General features: G+C 46.2%; 1 protein-coding gene across 1 annotated transcript in view; it reads right to left on the bottom strand.

The window, feature by feature from the left end:
* RIPOR3 (RIPOR family member 3) overlaps nt 1-19,282 on the bottom strand; it is an 898,683-nt gene that overhangs the window by 161,296 nt on the left and 718,105 nt on the right. The window lies entirely within an intron of this gene.

The following is a 19,282-nucleotide window of genomic DNA, read 5'->3' as shown; positions in this document are numbered from 1 at the left end:
GGGAGGCCTATGCCGGGCTTTGCCCTGCAAGAGTTGCAGTGAATGCATTGGTATGGCATATACCAATGGCATACAAGTAGAGGGTATGACGGAAAGAATTTTTGGAAATCCTGGATCTGGTGGGAATGGAACCCGAGGGTGAAGGGTTATGGGAGTTAACGGAGAGAGAGAGGGAGAAGAAAGACAGAGAAAGACCAAAGGTGGAGGCTACTATTCACAATTGGCTGAGGCCTTTTAGGATGTATCCTACCATCATGATAGAGACATTTCCACAGGATGGGGTGGCAATGATCGCATATGAGCAATACATTCACAAAATGTATCTAAAACATGGAGCGGGTGCCTGGCTCAACTATGATAGGGGCTTTAGACTTAAGATGCAGGTTTGGCCAGCTATGACCTGGGATGAAGTGGATGTGGGCGGGTACATAGACAAGATGGTACCTGCCAGGGCATCGGGGGAGAAGGTTCAAGGGGAGAAGCCACAATACGGGAAAAACAGAAGGTCCTATCCACACAGAGGCAGGGGGTCTTTTTGAGGGAAATCCTCCTGGAACAACCGTTACAGCTTCTAGGGGGAGTAGTCCGAGTGCTGGGGGTTTGCCGAGGGGAACTGTACCTTCGGCAAGGCTTGTAGATTCAAGCACACGAAGGGCAAAGGCTCAGGGGGACGCAGCTCCACAACTGGGGAAGGGAAACAGCGAAGTAGTGTCAAGCCCAAAGAGAAAACAAAGCGTGTTTAAAAATCATTTTCCCACACCAGTAAGATTGCAGGCCATGATTCCTTTTCTAAATGTGTATCATAACATTAGCGATGCTAAAATTCTATGGGAAGGATTTAGGTGGGGGTTCAGGATTCCTTTCACCGGTGCGAAGGTTGCCAAAGAGGCGAGCAATTTGAAGTCAGCATTGGTGATGCCGGAGGTATTGCCTCAGAAAGTGGGAAAGGAAATCCAATTGGGAAGGGTGGTGGGCCCTTTCGCCTTCCCTCCTTTGGAGAATTTGGTGGTGTCACCTTTGGGATTGGTGCTCAAAAAGGAGGAAGGGCAGTACAGATTGATACAGCAGCCTTCCTTCCCAGAAGGTGAATCCGTGAATGATGGCATAGCAGAAGAGCATTGCAGGGTTCATTATGCATCATTTGATGAGGCAGTGGAGATCGTGAAAGCCACAGGGAGAGGGGCGTTGATGGGTAAGGCTGACATAGAGCCTGCATTCCGGTTGTTGCCAATACACAAGGAAAGCTATCATTTGCTGGGTTTCAAGGTGCAAGATGATTACTTCTATGATAAATGTTTGCCAAAGGGTTGTGCTATTTTATTTGCATACTTTGAAAAATTCAGGAGTTTTTGGGAATTTGCATTATGGGAAAGGACTTCTGTTGGGGGAGTACTGCACTACCTAGATGATTTCTTGTTTATCGGTAAGAAGGGAACGGGTGAGTGTGGGTCGCTCATGAGATAATTTCAGGGACTGATGGAGGAAATGGGGGTACCGCTGACCAGTGAGAAGACGGTCGGTCCGGCCATAACACTGACCTTTCTGGGGATTGAGATCGATTCCGTCACAGGGGAGTGCAGATTGCCTGGTGATAAATTTCTGAAATTGAAAGATACGATCAAGGTGTTGAGGGGTAGGGGTAAAGCCACTTTGAGGGAGCTTCAATCACTGGCGGGTAACCTTAATTTTGCGGGGAAGGTCATCCCGGCTGGGAAGGTGTTCGCAAGGAGCATTGAGCTCAAAACAGTGGGGCTACAGCACGCGGGACAACATGTCTGCCTGAGAGCAGAGGTAAAAGAGGATCTCAAAATGTGGGACCATTTTTTGGACAACTTTAATGGAGAGAGGAGTTGGACAGCAGCAAGGGTCTTAAACTGTTCACTGATTCCTCAGGTTCTTACGGATTTGGGGCCATCTTGGGGAGCGATTGGTGTGGTCAGGCATGACCAGCAACATGGCAGCATGAGGGGATTACTAGTGATATCACGCTGCCAGAGTTATTCCCTATCGTGGTGGCGTTTAAGATGTGGGCTCGACAATTGAGGGACAAGAAGGTGTTGATCTGGTCAGACAACCTGGCGGTGGTGCAGATCATCAATCAAGGGACATCCAGTAATGCCAGGGTGCTTAAGCTGCTTGGAGAGCTCACAAGGAGCCTGCTGATGCTGAACACAGAGGTGAGGGCACGGCATATCCAGGGGTTACAAATGTGTCCGCTGACTCTCTCACGTTTGCAGTGGGAGAAGTTTCGGGGGAGCTGTCCAGAAGGAAGCATGACGATGACCCCTTTCAAGGCGCAGTGGTGGGGCATGATTGGGGGATCTAAATTCCCTGATCAACACCGCTCTGGCACACAGCGAGGAGATACAAAGGGTGCTGGGAGCAGTTCCTGGCCTTTTAGAGCGAAGTATTGTCAGAATCACAGAGGGATTTGCCGGTACAGGCCTTTGTGGGATGGGGTTGGCGGACTGAGAGGTACAGATCTTGGATGGCATATTACTTGGCGGCTATAGCGCACTGCTACAAGTTGGGGGGTAGGCCAGATCCCACAAAAGAACACTACATTGTGATGGCAATGAAAGGTTTGGCCAATCAGGCCGAGAGGAAGCCAAATGAAAGGCGGCCCATTGACGCGGGGAAATTACACAGTATGATCGAATGCCTGGGAGTAGTTTGCTGGGACGAGTACGAGAAGGTCTTGTTTGCAGCAGCCTTCACATTGGCTTTCTTTGGGGAGTTCAGAGTGAGCGAGTTGGTACCGGAGAATAAGGACGGCAAGGGTGCTGGGTTCCTGAGGATGGGTGACGTGCACTTAGATGGAGGACTGTTGAACATCCTCCTTAGAAAATGCAAGACAGATCAGAGGGGGAAGTAAGGTTATTACACTCAGCAGCATGCAAGGCAGCACCGTGGGCCCGGCAGGATGCGTTGCGGCGTATCTCCAGCAAAGAGTGCCTACAGACGAGGGGTCTCCTTTTCTCTTACACAGTGATGGGTCGGCTTTGAGCTGTTTTCAACTCAAGAGAGTCATGGACATGGCACTGGTAATAATGGGGGTTACACAAGGGGTGCTTATAACTCATTAATTTAGGATAGGGGCAGCCACCTCGGTAGCAGGGATGGGCCTAAGTGTTGATGCGATCAAGCTAATAGGGGGATGGAAATCGGGATGTTTCAAGAGGTACATCAGGCCAGAGAAAATATCGTGCTAACAGTTCCCTCCCATCTCCTCCCTAGTAGCTGCAGCACAAAGAAGGAGGCGGTCCGTCTGGGTGGTGGGGCATTAATTTGTGTCAAGGGCCGGGGCGAGCTGGACGGCCGAGCAGGAGGAGTTGACTGCCGGCAAATACCAGATATGGTGGCACGGGGTGCCTGGCATGAGATGCGCACAGCTACAGGGTCACATGCACAAACTGCTGGGTAAGCAGCAAAAACCCTGAGGTGTTGATCAGACATCTCGGGGGCAACGACTTAATGAGTTTGGCGAGAGGGAGCCTGATAATAATAATAATTTAGCATTTATATAGCGCTACAGACCATCAGGTATCTGAGTGCTGCTTAATATTACCCATGGGGTGTGGTGCTCATTTATCGACCTCAGAAGGATGAAAGGCTGAGTTTGGCCCTGCGGGATTCGAACCTGAGTCAGCAGGCTCTGCACAGGTGTCAAAGTGAGTGCTCTACTCGCTGTGCCTCTTGACCGATCCTTCGGGTCGAGAGTTATGGAGGAAAATGATATGTCCAATATAAATCTATAGGCACTTTACTAATAAATATGATCTTTAGTTTAATTTCTGCAAAAATAGTCCAGCGCAGCCCTGCTGGTTTCTATTTCCTAGAAGCCACAGGATGGAGGCCAGACTATGCTCTCTGAGCCTGATGTTTTCAGAGTCTGCCATTTAATCTATTAGGTGCTCTCTGGCCAGGGCTAATGGTCACTTCATGGCTAAGGATGAGGGCATCAGGTAATAAAATTGCAGCAAAAATGTCACCAGAATAAAAATTACGGCAAAAATGCCATGGTTGGACCCGGTAAAGGTGTACCCCATTATACCATTTAAGGGGAGCAGGGGTTGCAGGGGTGTCACCTGCTCCCCTTAAAGGGTATAATGGGTCTGGCGGCATTTTTGCTGCTATATTATGTATTCACGGCCATTTTTGCAATGATTTTAAGACATGGAACCAGGATGAGGGAGATGATGTTTTCCTTAGAGGAGTTATCGGCACAGCTGGGGGAGACCGAGATTGACTGGTCAGAAATCATTCCAAGGCAGGAATTGAGGGGGGCTGAGAGTCACTCAGCAGTGGAAAATTCACGAAGGAAATTGAATTGCGCAATGGCAAAATTCTGCAGGGGCAGCGGCTTTCCCCACATCAGACACGGATTGATCAACCTTAAATCCCCGGAATACTACTTGAAAGATGGAGTGCATTTGTCGGCGCTGGGGATGGATCTGTCTTTCTGGAATGTATGCACAAAGCTCTTGGAACTATGAAGGAGGGAAGGGGGGAGCCATGGTGGCCGGTAACCCACTTTCGGCGTGGCAGTGTTTTGGTGACCAGTGACAAGAGACAGACTCCGAATGAGCCATTGCAGAGCCTGAAGGGTCTTCGCTCTTTCGGACCAGCGCCTCTTGGGAGCCTAAGCGGCAGGGGCGTCTGGTGGTAGCAATGAGGGCTCAGCTTCCCCCCAACAAACAGCGCTCTCTCAGCCCAGGGACACCTGCAGGGGCAGGCGGGTCTCAGACACAAAGGGTTGGGGGAGTTATGCCTATTATGGACTTTGCTGGAAAAAGGAGGAAGCAGGTTTTGCACACAGAGCAGTCGCCGCACCTTCGGAGCTATTTTCACTATTGTTTGCTGTGTTTATTATGTGTGAAAATAAATCTGCGGCCTTTTTTATGCCAAAAAGAAAAACATGTCTCATTCTGCACCTTACTGGAAGGGGAAAGAAGGGGCAAACGAAGGAGCATGGGTGATGTACGTTGGCGTAGCAAATGGACAAATACCCAGGTTATAGATATTAGTGGTTCCGGGTGGGATATGGGGAGTGGGTTTCAGAGACTGGGAGCCAAATACGAGGAGGAGGGATAACGCACAGGGAAGATATCTTCAATCACGGGACTGTGAACATGTAACCTAAGGTTATTCCATTTGATGTACGTATGGCTTTGGAAAGTTCAGAATTTATTCAAAATGAATTGTGTGTACATTTCATTTCAGCGAGTGTGAGAGGTTGGATGAGGTTCAGGAAGTGAGTGTTATACTTGCTTCTGCGATTTCTCCAGAGGGAGGGTGAGTGAAGGCACCGGTGGGAGCTAGAGCAAATCAGCGGCCATAATCAGCCGATGATGTTATATGATTGGTTATTTATAACATGCTTAATACCCAGAGGTTTCTAAGCGCGGACCCGGGGATCAAACCTGCGTTGCTCCGTGTCCTCGTTCTTCCAAGGTGAGCTATCCTCCCGAGACAAAAGAGTCATTCCTTCTATAGGTGACCTGGGCTCACCCTCCAGTGGCAGACTAAGCAGCAGGCCACTCTTTAGAAGAGCCAGGCAGCCACAGGCTGTTCAGAAACACAGCAAGCAAGGTGGTCATCTTTATTTTATTTATTTATTTATTGTGCACTTGTAAGGAGCTTATACATCAAGATATTGTGTTTCAAATTGGCATTTAGGAAGGCGGCAAGAATACAAAGTAGATATATTCTAAAGGAAAATATATCAAACATACAAGTAAATGCAGTTATAATGAAGAAACGCTGTTAGGATGAACAAGTGTTAAAATATATAGTCCATACAGTCAATAGGATCCAGCGCCTAGGATGCGTCTGAGGAGGACAGTGGCAGGGGGTTCCCCAAGGAAAGGAAGTGCCACTGGAATCAGCCTCAGTATCGTTGCGAAGCTTGAAGGACCAACACCCAGTGATGCGCATCTTCTAAAGCTGCTCAGCTGCCTGGGCAGGCTGGCAGCTTCTTGTCATGCTGGAAGTGGGGTAGATTTCCACACCGGAATAGTGCCTGTACATCAGTACTTAAGGGGGTTATTATAGGATGGGGTGGATTTCTGCACCGGAATAGTGCCTGTACATTAGTGCTTAGGGAGCCATTAGAAATGGGGTAGATTTCTGCACCGGAATAGTGCCTGTACATTAGTACTTAGGAAGCCATTGTGAGTGGGGTGGATTTCTGGACAGGAATAGTGCCTGCGCATTAGCACTTAGGAGGCCATTAGAAGCAGGGTAGATTTCTGCACCGGAATAGTGCCTGTACATTAGTACTTAGGAAGCCATTGTGAGTGGGGTGGATTTCTGGACAGGAATAGTGCCTGTACATTAGTACTCAGTAAGCCATTGTGAGTGGGGTGGATTTCTGGACAGGAATAGTGCCTGCACATTAGCACTTAGGAGGCAATTAGGAGCGGGGTGGATTTCTGAACAGGAATAGTGCCTGTACGTTGGTACTTAGGGAGCCATTGGGAGCGGGTGGGTTTCTGGACAGGAATAGGGCCTGCCTGTCTGTTAATACTTTGGAGGACATTAGGAGCGGGGTGGATTTCTGCACAGGATTAGTGCTTGTACCTTAGTACTTAGGAGGCCATTGGGAGCGGGTGGGTTTCTGCACAGTAATAGTGTTTGTATGTTAGTACTTAGGAGGCCATTGGGAGCGGGTGGGTTTCTGCACAGGACTGGTGCCCGTACGTTGGTACTTAAGGAGCCATTGGGAGTGGGGTGGGTTTCTGGACAGCAATAGTGCCTGTCCGTTAATACTTTGGAGGACATTAGGAGCTGGGTGGATTTCTGGACAGGAATAGTGCCTGTACGTTAGTACTTAGGAGGCCATTAGGAGCGGGTGGATTTCTGCACAGGAATAGTGCCTGTACATTAGTACTTAGGATGCCATTAGGAGTGGGGTGGATTTCTGAACAGGAATAGTGCCTGTACGTTGGTACTTAGGGAGCCATTGGGAGCGGGTGGGTTTCTGGACAGGAATAGGGCCTGCCTGTCTGTTAATACTTTGGAGGACATTAGGAGCGGGGTGGATTTCTGCACAGGAATAGTGCCTGCACATTAGTACTTAGGAGGCCATTGGGAGCGGGTGGGTTTCTGCACAGGAATAGTGTTTGTATGTTAGTACTTAGGAGGCCATTGGGAGCGGGTGGGTTTCTGCACAGGACTGGTGCCCGTACGTTGGTACTTAAGGAGCCATTGGGAGTGGGGTGGGTTTCTGGACAGCAATAGTGCCTGTCCGTTAATACTTTGGAGGACATTAGGAGCTGGGTGGATTTCTGGACAGGAATAGTGCCTGTACGTTAGTACTTAGGAGGCCATTAGGAGCGGGTGGATTTCTGCACAGGAATAGTGCCTGTACATTAGTACTTAGGATGCCATTAGGAGTGGGGTGGATTTCTGGACAGGAATAGTGCTTGTACATTAGTACTTAGGAAGCCATTGTGAGTGCGGTGGATTTCTGCACCGGAATAGTGTCTGTACGTTAGTAGTTAGGAGGCCATTAGGAGCAGGGTGGATTTCTGGACAGGAATAGTGCCTGTACATTGGTCCTTAGGGAGCCATTGGGAGCGGGGTGTATTTCTGGACATTAATAGTGCCTGTCCGTTAATACTTTGGAGGACATTAGGAGCAAGGTGGATTTCAGCAGAGGAATAGTGCCTGTATGTTAGTACTTAGGTGGCCATTAGGAGCGGGGTAGATTTCTGCACAGGAATAGTGCCTGTACATTAGTACTTAGGAGGCCATTAGGAGCAGGGTGGATTTCTGGACAGGAATAGTGCCTGTACGTTTGTACTTAGGGAGCCATTGGGAGCACGATGGATTTCTGGACATGAATAGTGCCTCTCCATTAATACTTTGGAGGCTATTAGGAGCAGGGTGGATTTCTGGACAGGAATAGTGCATGTACGTTAATACTTAGGAGGCCATTAGGAGCAGGGTGGATTTCTGGACAGCAATAGTTCCTTTCTGTTAGTACTTAGAAGGCCATTAGGAGCAGGGTGGATTTCTGGACAGGAATAGTGCCTGTACGTGAATATTTAGGATGCCATTAGCAGTGGGGTGAATTTTTGCACAGGAATAGTGCCTGTATGTTGGTACTTAGGAGGCCATTAGGAGTGGGGTGGATTTCTGCACAGGCATAGTGTCTTTACGTTAGTACTTAGGAAGCCATTGGGAGCGGGTGGATTTCTGCATAGGAATAGTGCCTCTACATTAGTACTTAGTAGGCCATTCGCTGTGGGGTGGATTTCTGCACAGGCATAGTGTCTGCACATTAGTACTTAGGAGGCAATAAGGAATGGGGTGGATTTCTGGGCAGGAACAGTGCCTGTACATTAGTACTTAGAAGGCCATTGGGAGTGGGGTGGATTTCTGCACAGGCATAGTGTCTGTACGTTAGTACTTAGGAAGCAATTAGGAGTGGGGTGGATTTCTGGACAGGAATCGTGCCTGTACGTTAGTACTTAGGATGCCATTAGGAGTGGGGTGGATTTTTGCACAGGAATAGTGCCTCTATAGTAGTACTTAGGATACTATTAGGAGTGAGGTGGCTTTCTGGACAGGAATAGTGCCTGTATGTTAGTACTTAGGAGGCCATTAGGAGTGTGGTGGATGTCTGCACAGGCATAGTCTCTGTATGTTAGTACTTAGGAGGCCATTAGGAGCATGGTGGATTTCTGGTCAGGAATAGTGCCTGTACATTAGTACTTAGGAGGCCATTAGGAGCGGGGTGGATTTCTGCACAGGATTAGTGCCTGTACATTAGTTCTTAGGAAGCCATTGTGAGTGGGGTGGATTTCTGGACAGGAATAGTGCCTGTACGTTGGTACTTAGGGAGCCATTGGGAGTGGGGTGGGTTTCTGGACAGGAATAGTGCCTGTCCGTTAATACTTTGGAGGACATTAGGAGCGGGGTGGATTTCAGCAGAGGAATAGTGCCTGTACGTTAGTACTTAGGAGGTCATTGGGAGCGGGTGGGTTTCTGCACCGGTATAATGTCTGTACGTTAGTAGTTAGGAGGCCATTAGGAGCAGGGTGGATTTCTGGACAGGAATAGTGCCTGTACATTGGTACTTAGGGAGCCATTGGGAGCGAGGTGTATTTCTGGACAGCAATAGTGCCTGTCCGTTAATACTTTGGAGGACATTAGGAGCGGGGTGGATTTCTGGACAGGAATAGTGCCTGTATGTTAGTACATAGGTGGCCATTAGGAGCGGGGTGGATTTCTGGACAGGAATAGTGCCTGTACGTTTGTACTTAGGGAGCCATTGGGGGCACGGTGGATTTCTGGACAGGAATAGTGCCTGTACATTAGTACTTAGGAGGCCATTAGGAGCATGGTGGATTTCTGGACAGGAATAGTGCCTGTTCATTAATACTTTGAAGGCCATTAGGAGCGGGGTGGATATCTGGACAGGAATAGTGCCTGCACGTTACTACTTAGGAGGCAATTAGGAGCATGGTGGATTTCTGCACAGGAATAGTGCCTGTACATTAGTACTTAGGAAGCCATTGTGCGTGGGGTGGATTTCTGGACAGGAATAATGCCTGTACATTAGTACTTAGGAGGCCATTAGGAGTGGGGTGGATTTCTGGACAGGAATAGTGCATGTACGTTGGTACTTAGGGAGCCATTGGGAGCATGGTGGATTTCTGGACAGGAATAGTGCCTCTCCGGTAATACTTTGGAGGCCATTAGGAGCGGGGTGGATTTCTGGACAGGAATAGTGCCTGTACGTTAGTACTTAGGAGGCCATTAGGAGCAGGTAGATTTCTGCACAGGAATAGTGCCTGTAGGAGTGGGCTGAATTTTGCACAGGAATAGTGCCTGCACATTAGTACTTAGGAGGCCATTGGGAGTGTGGTGGATTTCTGCACAGGAATAGTGTCTCTATATTAGTTCTTAGGAGGCCATTCGGAGTGGGTTGGATTTCTGCACAGGTATAGTGTCTGTACGTTAGTACTTAGGAGGCAATTAGGACTGGGGTGGATTTCTGGACAGGAAGAGTGTCTGTACATTAGTACTTAGGAGACCATTAGGAGTGGGGTGGATTTCTGCACAGGCATGGTGTCTGTACATCAGTACTTAGGAGGCCATTAGCAGTGGGATGGAAGTCTGCACAGGAATAGTGCCTGTACGTTAGTACTTAGGATGCCATTAGGAGTGGGGTGGATTTTTGCACAGGAAAAGTGCCTGTACATTAACACTTAGGAGGCCATTGGGAGTGGGGTGGATTTCTGCACAGGAATAGTGCCTCTATATTAGGACTTAGGAGGCCATTAGGAGTGAGGTGGATTTCTGGACAGGAATAGTGCATGTATGTTAGTACTTAGAAGGCCATACAAACATAATTATAATCCTTGACTGCAATTAAAATCTCTTGTTTACAATCGAACAATAATACTTGTAGAATTAGTATACACAGCTCAATAAAAACCCATACTAACCCCTAGAAGCGTACTGCATATTATTATACTACAAGTACACGTGCAAAATTCCCACCTTTGTGCTTTTCGGGCGGTCAATGAATATTTGCTATTCAGGCGCTCTTTAAAAACGCATCTTAGGTTCTGCTTTGTTAGTTTTCGTTCTGTCTGCCCTCTCTCCTGATTAAGTTAGCACCAAGATGTCTTTGGGCGTACGCTGCGCTTTACAAGTGATTTTAAGATAAGAATTGAGAGCAATGGCCATGAATTTAGATAGGTTGACTCACTTCTATGCCACTTCCCACTCGATCTGGAAGAAAAATACCACGATACAGGGAATTGACACTCATGTAGGCTGTGGTGGCCCGCCTCCGGTCACCGGGGAGGGCCACAGATGGTGTAGGGACACCGACCAAAGACCAGGACGCTGCGGGCACACAGCGGGTAATGGGCACGGATCCTACTGCAACGGCCGGATCACCGGCTCAAGCAATCCAAGCTGGGGGAAACCAGCTGAGGGCAACCGTGGCGTGGGGGCACCCAGACCAAGGCTGACAGCCTAGGTTACGCACACGTGGCAAGGCCCCCCAATCAACACGAGTTGCCGCTTCCTGGGGCTCTACTGCACTGCTGTCATCGTGCCAGCAGAGCCCCTTTTATTAAAGGAGCGTCATGACAGTCATGACGCTCACGTTGCATGAACCACTAGACCAACAGACAACATAGGCCAAGTGCTACTTGCCTTTCCCGGACTTTTTTTTACTGAGGAGATTGTGAGATGGGAGTCTAGCTATGCTCATTATCACATCGTCTAATGTTACCCCACTCTTTCATCAACGTGTACGGACGGCTGAAGGTTAAGTGACCACAAAACCACTCGCAACCTACGCATGCACGTGATTCTCTGTGGTTGCGAGTTCACGGTGAGGGACTTGTGTAAAAGAAAGCATTACATCACAAGGAAATTAAATGAGTCTAGCCTTCCGAGGGAGTGCTGGGGCTTTATTCAAACAATCTCGCTTCACCGGCAGCAGTGCCGGCGGCCATGTGCAATTCCTCACTCGTAGGTTAACCGTTAGCAGACCCTGCTGTGCACGAGCTTTCCCCTGAGTAATGCATCATTTGCAGAATTAGTGAACTCATCACATGCTTGCTGTTTCTAAAGTAGGGTTTCTTGCTGATCAATGTCATTAATCAACCTATTCTTTATTGAGCAAAGGTTTGGGCATGGGGAGAGTTCCGCTTATAAAAAGACATGTTCGCTGACCCAAAGATTCGTTTATTTCAGTCTTTCAGACTTTTTTTTAGAGGACCTGACTAAAAAACGTTGATTTCATTTCTAAGCCTGTTTCAATTACTGCGGAAAATAGTTCCACGCTCAGTTAAACTCCAGTCATCAAAGTCTTTCTGATGTTTAGATGGACAGAGGTTCATCAAAATCACTGAGAGAGCTATGAGCCCCGGAGGGGATGCTGTGATTGACAGGACATTACGGACACCAATTCACCAAAATGCCAGTGGGAGTGACAACAAGCACCTGGCCGTATCATATGCCATTTGACTCTGATGACATGACCGGAAACCCTGTCACATGATCTTCAACCTTGCTCTCATTACTATTCGCTGTTTTAGTTTCCAGCAACATGTATCATCTAAGGGCCAGCCATGCAATCTATGGGTGGAGTGTTTACTTTGTGTCTTTGTTATACACACACAGAGATTACGGCCACAGTGGTCGATTTTAATGTCACTCAGTGCTGTTGGTTATATTATTATGATGTTGATACTGGACACCCAGCTGCTTACTCAGGCTCGCCATTCGATACAATCCAGTAAACTAGGGTGACCAGACGTCCTGGGAAATTGCCCTCCGCCCCGGGGTCCCTGGAGCTTTTTTATTTTATAAACACAGGATTGGAAGGGTGGGTGGCTACGGCCCCGGTTTTGGCCGGGTACACGATTTTGAAATCGCGAAATCGGGCCTGGCGCAACACTTCCTGCAGGTAAATTGGGCCGTGAATGCATTCACGCCCCATTTCCTCCCCCTTCTCCTCCCCATCCGCTCTCCTCCAATGAGAGGAGTGTGCCTGTGAACACCCCCCTCCACCCCCGCAACAGGCCAGCCACATAGAAGTAGGACTGCCGTTGTATTTGTGTTTACTGTAGTCCTACATCTATGTCCATGGCCTGTCCCATTTTTTTTTTTTTTAAATCTGGTCACCCTACAGTAAACGCTAATGAGGCAACAGAAGACCATACAAAACCAAAAATCACAGTTCCATGCTCACCGAGGGCATGACAATAAGCAGAATAGATTGAAATATATAACAAACGGAAACAATTGTGGAACAACGGAAACGCTAGGGCATTTATTTGATCCTTGATTCTCCAACCATTATGCAAAGACGTCGTTTTTATTTAGAGAAATGTGTTCATTCAGGGGCTGCGGTTAGTACGCAAGCATTATGCTAGCGACTCATGAGTGGCCGTCAACTATCATTGTCATTAGCATTGGTGGCCTTCTTTACGGGAATAATGGAACGCTTAGGTCCTACATTAATTGGCCATCTTCATACATTTTGATTTAGCTCCAACTGGAATTTTTCTTCATTTTCATAATTGTCATTTTTTTTGTCTAATCCAAGAGGCTATTTAAATGTTTCTATAGTGAAGTTTTAACATTGCAATAATTAATGTTTCCTCCGGCCTCGGATTGACTTTTAAAAATGAATGTGTTTTATGTAATAATTCACTGCTTTTCTTGTATTAATGATGTCTATGGATAATTGTTTTATAAAGTGTAAAAAAGTTACAATTTGTGGCTTAAATGCAGTAATAAAAAAACAAAAATAAAAATAAGGAATGTAAAAGAAAATAAGTATTCTCTGCAGAGCAGACTTTGCAGTGTAACTGTTAACATATCCAACCCTAATTGCTGCATTGTAACGTTGGATCTGTTCTAAGGTGCTGTTTTGACACAGGTCCCACCGACCGACACAACCTCTTAGGCATGCACACCTAGCATTGTGTATTTGGGCTACAGAGCTATTTTGCAGACTTTGAGCAGTATTAGTAAAGGAAAGCGGTGCAGCTCCGGCATTTCTTCTAAAGCTGCCCTGGCTTCCTCTCAGTTAAGCGGCCTCTGTGAGTTAAAGGGTCAGAAGAGCAGCTCCTGAGGTACCACAAGGGAAAATGAGTGTGCAGATGCTGCCCCCAAATGACATTCATGCATCACATGATTACCATAAGTGGAAGTGAACTCTGCCTTTGCACAGACTGAGTTAAGGAGTGTAAGGGGCCATTGTCCACCGGGGCATGGCGGTCTGAACCTCAGGGCAACAGGGCCCAGTACATCTAAATATCAATTCTGAAGAGGCAGACGATTGTGCAGCAGGTGCAATAATGGTTCCATATCATGGTCTAGCATGGTTAATAGTTGGTTAAATATGATGACTTCAATATGTACATTTGGTCAGACACGTCCTAACATTTCTGCTTTCTCAACCGTCTTGAGCATCATGGCATGGCCGCCCTTGCACCAGGACACACTGCATGTTGTTCACCTTTGAGAAATGTTTTTCCAGTTCCTTCCTCACACTTCCTGCCTGAGGGGATATATATGTTGATGTTATTAAATCTCCCTTTTTAGGTCTTACAACGTTCTGTAGCGGGTACTTCACTGCTTAAAATACATGGCCACACGCTGTCATCCCCTTTACTACATGGCCTCTTGCTTAATATTAGGAATGCAATCCTACACTTACTGATACTTATAATTTGTGTAGTCTCTGGATCAAAAAAATACTAATATGCAGCTTCTAATGTGTCACAAATAAATTGTTTCAGAAGTTTAACAACATGCATCTAAAAATATGTTGTACTTTAAAATATGTGATAACTTTGAGAAAGATTCTTGTTCTCATGTGTTGAACTTCAGCAGGGCAGAAAATAAACATACGCAGTCTCATTATAAGTAACAATGGCGCTGGTATCGCTACCGGCACCGTTGCTACCGTACCGCCATACTACGAATTGTACTCGCAGGTCTCGCTTTGCCCGTCAGGTCCGACCTGGCGGGCAGCGCAGTGCAGTGCCCGGGAGCACAACTCGTGGATGCACCGGCACCGTTATCAACGGTGCCGGTGCATCCAAGCTCCCCATTCCCATTCAGCCCTATGGGGCCGAATGGAGATGGGGAGTCTCTTATTACCAGCACCCGCGAATGGGCAATTACCGGGTCCGCCAAACTCGGCATGACCCGGTAATTGCCCATTCACGGGTGCCGGAAAATCACAGGTTCGGTGGAAGTTGTGCCTTTGTTACAGGCACGGCTACCGCCAAACCCATAATCAGGCCCACTGTCATAACAGTTCCTTGTCAATTAATTAGCGGTAGGTGTCACAGAAAGCTATTTCACAAGTCAGCAAGTCAAAAAGCTTGGCTTTAATTAAGTCCTGCAGCGAAAGCTAGAATTCTACTCTTTACTGGCTCATGCCGGGGGAATTGTGATGTCACAACTCAATTGTAATAACTGGTTACAGGGTGGTAGTGATGCCATTTTCTTGTTAAAGGTCAATAGCTTTTGTCACTACTAGCCTCTTATATTTGGTATAAAGTAACCCTTACCATACGTTATAAGGATATCGCAAGTCACTGAGGAATTATGTGTCCAAATAGAGGAACGAGGCTGGAGGCCAAGTTCTTTAGTGAGATCACAGAACTCAGAGGTGAAATGCAATGTCCTTTTTATGTACTGTGAGGGGTATTTTATTGCTTATAATACATGGTCACACAGTGTCATCCTCCTTAATACCTGACGTCTTGCTGAATCTGATCCATATAGTCCATGTAGAATCTGGATTTAAAAAAGCTAACACGCAGCTCCTTATGTGCTGCAGAAAAATAGTTCAAGCACTTTAATAAAACTCCATAAAAAAAACGTTTTCATTTTGAGCTTTTAAAGAAGTAATAACAAGCAGATTCTTGGACATTTGTGTAAAATCCCAGCAGTGCACACATTGAACATTCGACCATAAATAGTTCATTGTCAATTTAAGGCTGCAAAGGATCACAGAAAACAATTTTACAAGGAAGAAATTTGAAACGCTTTTCATGGCTATAATTAAGTCCTTCAGTGAGAGCTGGAATTCTGCTCTGTGCTGGCTCAAGCAGCCGGCATTGTGCTGCAACAACCAACTGCAACATATTGGATAATATACCCCCTGCCGCACATTATAAGAATATTGCAAGTCACTGAGGAGTTTCGTGACCAAATAGATGGACAAGGCCGAAGGGTGAGTTCCTTTATAAGGTCACGAAACTCCAAGGTGACTTGCAATATGCTTTTTATGTATAGTAGGGGGCATTTTATTCCTAATAATAAATGACCACACACTGTCATTCCCTTTTAATACCTTGTCTCTTTCTTAATATGTTGTAAGAGATATTCCATTGGTTGATCCATATAATTATTACAGGATCTGTTTGGATTTAGAAGAGCGAACATACAGCTCTTAATGTGTAGCAGAAAAATAGTTCAAGCTGTTTAATAAAATGTATTGAAAATAGCGATAATTTTGTGCTTTTAATAGCTTGCAGATTCTTTCTCGCAGCAGTGCACAAATTAAACCTTTTCACAAACATTTCCTTGCCAGTTACGGCTGCAATGTGTCACAGAACAGACTTCCAAAAATTGTGGGATCGCTATTTGGCTGTGAGCGCTATTTACCACTATTGAAACCTTAAAAATAGGTCGGCAGCAAGTGATATCCTTCCCTCAAACGTCCCACAAAGTTTGTAATAAGTAAACAAAGACAATCCTAGTTCGGGAGGATATCGCGCGCTCACACAATACACTTGATCTAAGTTTCAAATTATTTCAAGTTCAACATCACTAATTCTTCTGAATAACTCAAAGTCAGTCCAAGAAATCCATTTGCGTTGAGCTTCTCAAATTTGAATGTTTTTAATTTGTCAAGAAAAACAGCCGACACGTGTTTCGACCAACAGTCGTTCTCAAGGCCCATATACAAATCCCTGTGATTCTCAATTTTGAAGTCTGAAAGTCAGTTGATCACACTTGATCTTACTTTGAAAATTCGGATTTCAAGATTTGTAAGGATGAGTCTGTTGAAACAATTATGGAATGGATGCTGTAAATTGCCGTAATCTTAAACTTGTAAAATGTATGCTCCATTTACATGGATGCTGCAAATTGCTGTAATCTTAAACTTGTAAAATGTATGCTCCAAAATTCAAAGTTCACCAATCAGAGGGCTAGATCCCAGTAACTAATCTTCTTGACTAAATAGAAGATAAGTTACTGGGATCTAGCCCTCTGATTGGTGAACTTTGAATTTTGGAGCATACATTTTACAAGTTTAAGATTACAGCATCCATTCCATACTTGTTTCAACAGACTCATCCTTACAAATCTGGAAATCCGAATTTTCAAAGTAAGATCAAGTGTGATCAACTGACTTTCAGACTTCAAAATTGAGAATCACAGGGATTTGTATATGGGCCTTTAGAACGACCGTTGGTCGAAACACGTGCCGGCTGTTTTTCTTGACAAATTAAAAACATTCAAATTTAAGAAGCTCAACGCAAATAGATTTTTTGGACTGACTTTGAGTTATTCAGAAGAATTAGTTATGTTGAACTTGAAATAATTTGAAACTTAGATCAAGTGTATGGTGTGAGCGCGAGATATCCTCCCGAACTAAAATTTTCTGTGTCACAGAACAGCACTCCGCAAACAAGGATTTGGAAAAGCCTTTCACGGCTTTAATTAAGTGCTGCAGTGACAGCTGAAATTCTCTCTGCTGGCCCAAGCAGCAGTCATTATGATATCAAACTGAAGCGTAATAAATGAATACACTTCCCTTGTGATGTCATTTTCTTATTACAGGTCAGTTGTGATATCAGAACTAGACTGAAATATGCACATTATTTTCAAGCTTTTATACAGCTATTACCGGCTTCCACGTATTATATAAATGGTTACATCGCAAGAGTGATGTAATTTTCTTATTACAGGTCAGTAGTGATGTCACAACTATTAACAGATATTTGTATGGGTATTGAAGGCTGCCATATAATATAGCTAGGATTATCCCAGGATTGGTACAATATAACATTTAGCTTCAGTATGTGGGCTTACTCTCAGAGACATGCAACCCCCCTACACCTAATAAATGCTCCACGTTTAATAATAGACATAGTTACATTTACAATTAAGGCGCAGACCTGTAGGGTCGGACAGCCACGTTTCTGCATACAATAGAACATTGCTTCATGCGGCACACAATGACTATTAGAGGCGGTCAAACTTGTTTGGTGGGTGACTCGCACCACCCAACCTTTCGTGTGGTTTGAGGTCCCACAAACATACAACCTTTTCTGGAGGGTTTGCGATTCACCAAGAGATCACAAATAAGGGTCCTGTGAGGGGTGGCTGGAAGCTGCCATCCTGTGCATTGCCCTATGACATTGCTCGCTTCCTGGGACTGGATTACAGCCAAGCTAGAAGCTGCTCTGGGTAAATGTGTGGCTGTGGTTACTTGCTATGAAAACCTGCACCCGCGAAGTGCCCTCACAGCTCAGAAGCATTCTAATCTATAGACATTGCTATGCGTAAAGTTAAGAAAAGGATCCGGGAAATGGTGGCATAGCGTGCAAGAGGGATTCCTTCACCACTGATTAATGAAGACCGTAGGGAAATATCTCCTGGGAATGTAACTATTTGGCAGACAGTGAGTGGAGATGGTTTTACAAAGGTAGCGGGCGCCCCTCTCTCGCAAGAACAGACATGATAACCTGTTCAGTGGTTATTAACCACTTGAGAGTTCGCAGCCACTGCTTTTACTCACTGTGCCTTTCACAGACGGGAAATATCCATTTGCATATCAGTCTTTGTCCTGCCCAGGGGCAGTCCAGCACCGAAATACAATGGCAATTACAATCTGAACGAGAGTACCACCAGCAACCCCATACACGTGTTTCACCCTTGTTGGGGATCATCAGTGAGGTGAAGCTGATGCCTCTCTAAGCACAGCGAGAGGGAGACCACGTCTGGTTGCCCCCAGGAGACCTAGGGTTACCAATCCCAGGTTCCTTAACAAATAGTTTTACAAAGGTAGCGGGCGCCCCTCTCTCGCAAGAACAGACATGATAACCTGTTCAGTGGTTATTAACCACTTGAGAGTTCGCAGCCACTGCTTTTACTCACTGTGCCTTTTACAGACGGGAAATATCCATTTGCATATCAGTCTTTGTCCTGCCCAGGGGCAGTCCAGCACCGAAATACAATGGCAATTACAATCTGAACGAGAGTACCACCAGCAACCCCATACACGTGTTTCACCCTTGTTGGGGATCATCAGTGAGGTGAAGCTGATGCCTCTCTAAGCACAGCGAGAGGGAGACCACGTCTGGTTGCCCCCAGGAGACCTAGGGTTACCAATCCCAGGTTCCTTAACAAATAGTTTTACAAAGGTAGCGGGCGCCCCTCTCTCGCAAGAACAGACATGATAACCTGTTCAGTGGTTATTAACCACTTGAGAGTTCGCAGCCACTGCTTTTACTCACTGTGCCTTTCACAGACGGGAAATATCCATTTGCATATCAGTCTTTGTCCTGCCCAGGGGCAGTCCAGCACCGAAATACAATGGCAATTACAATCTGAACGAGAGTACCACCAGCAACCCCATACACGTGTTTCACCCTTGTTGGGGATCATCAGTGAGGTGAAGCTGATGCCTCTCTAAGCACAGCGAGAGGGAGACAACGTCTGGTTGCCCCCAGGAGACCTAGGGTTACCAATCCCAGGTTCCTTAACAAAT

This window comes from Ambystoma mexicanum, chromosome 3p, assembly GCF_040938575.1.
Source record: "Ambystoma mexicanum isolate Mex_15411 chromosome 3p, UKY_AmexF1_1, whole genome shotgun sequence".
In the NCBI taxonomy this organism is placed as follows: domain Eukaryota; kingdom Metazoa; phylum Chordata; class Amphibia; order Caudata; family Ambystomatidae; genus Ambystoma; species Ambystoma mexicanum.
This window is presented reverse-complemented; position numbering and strand designations above follow the sequence as displayed.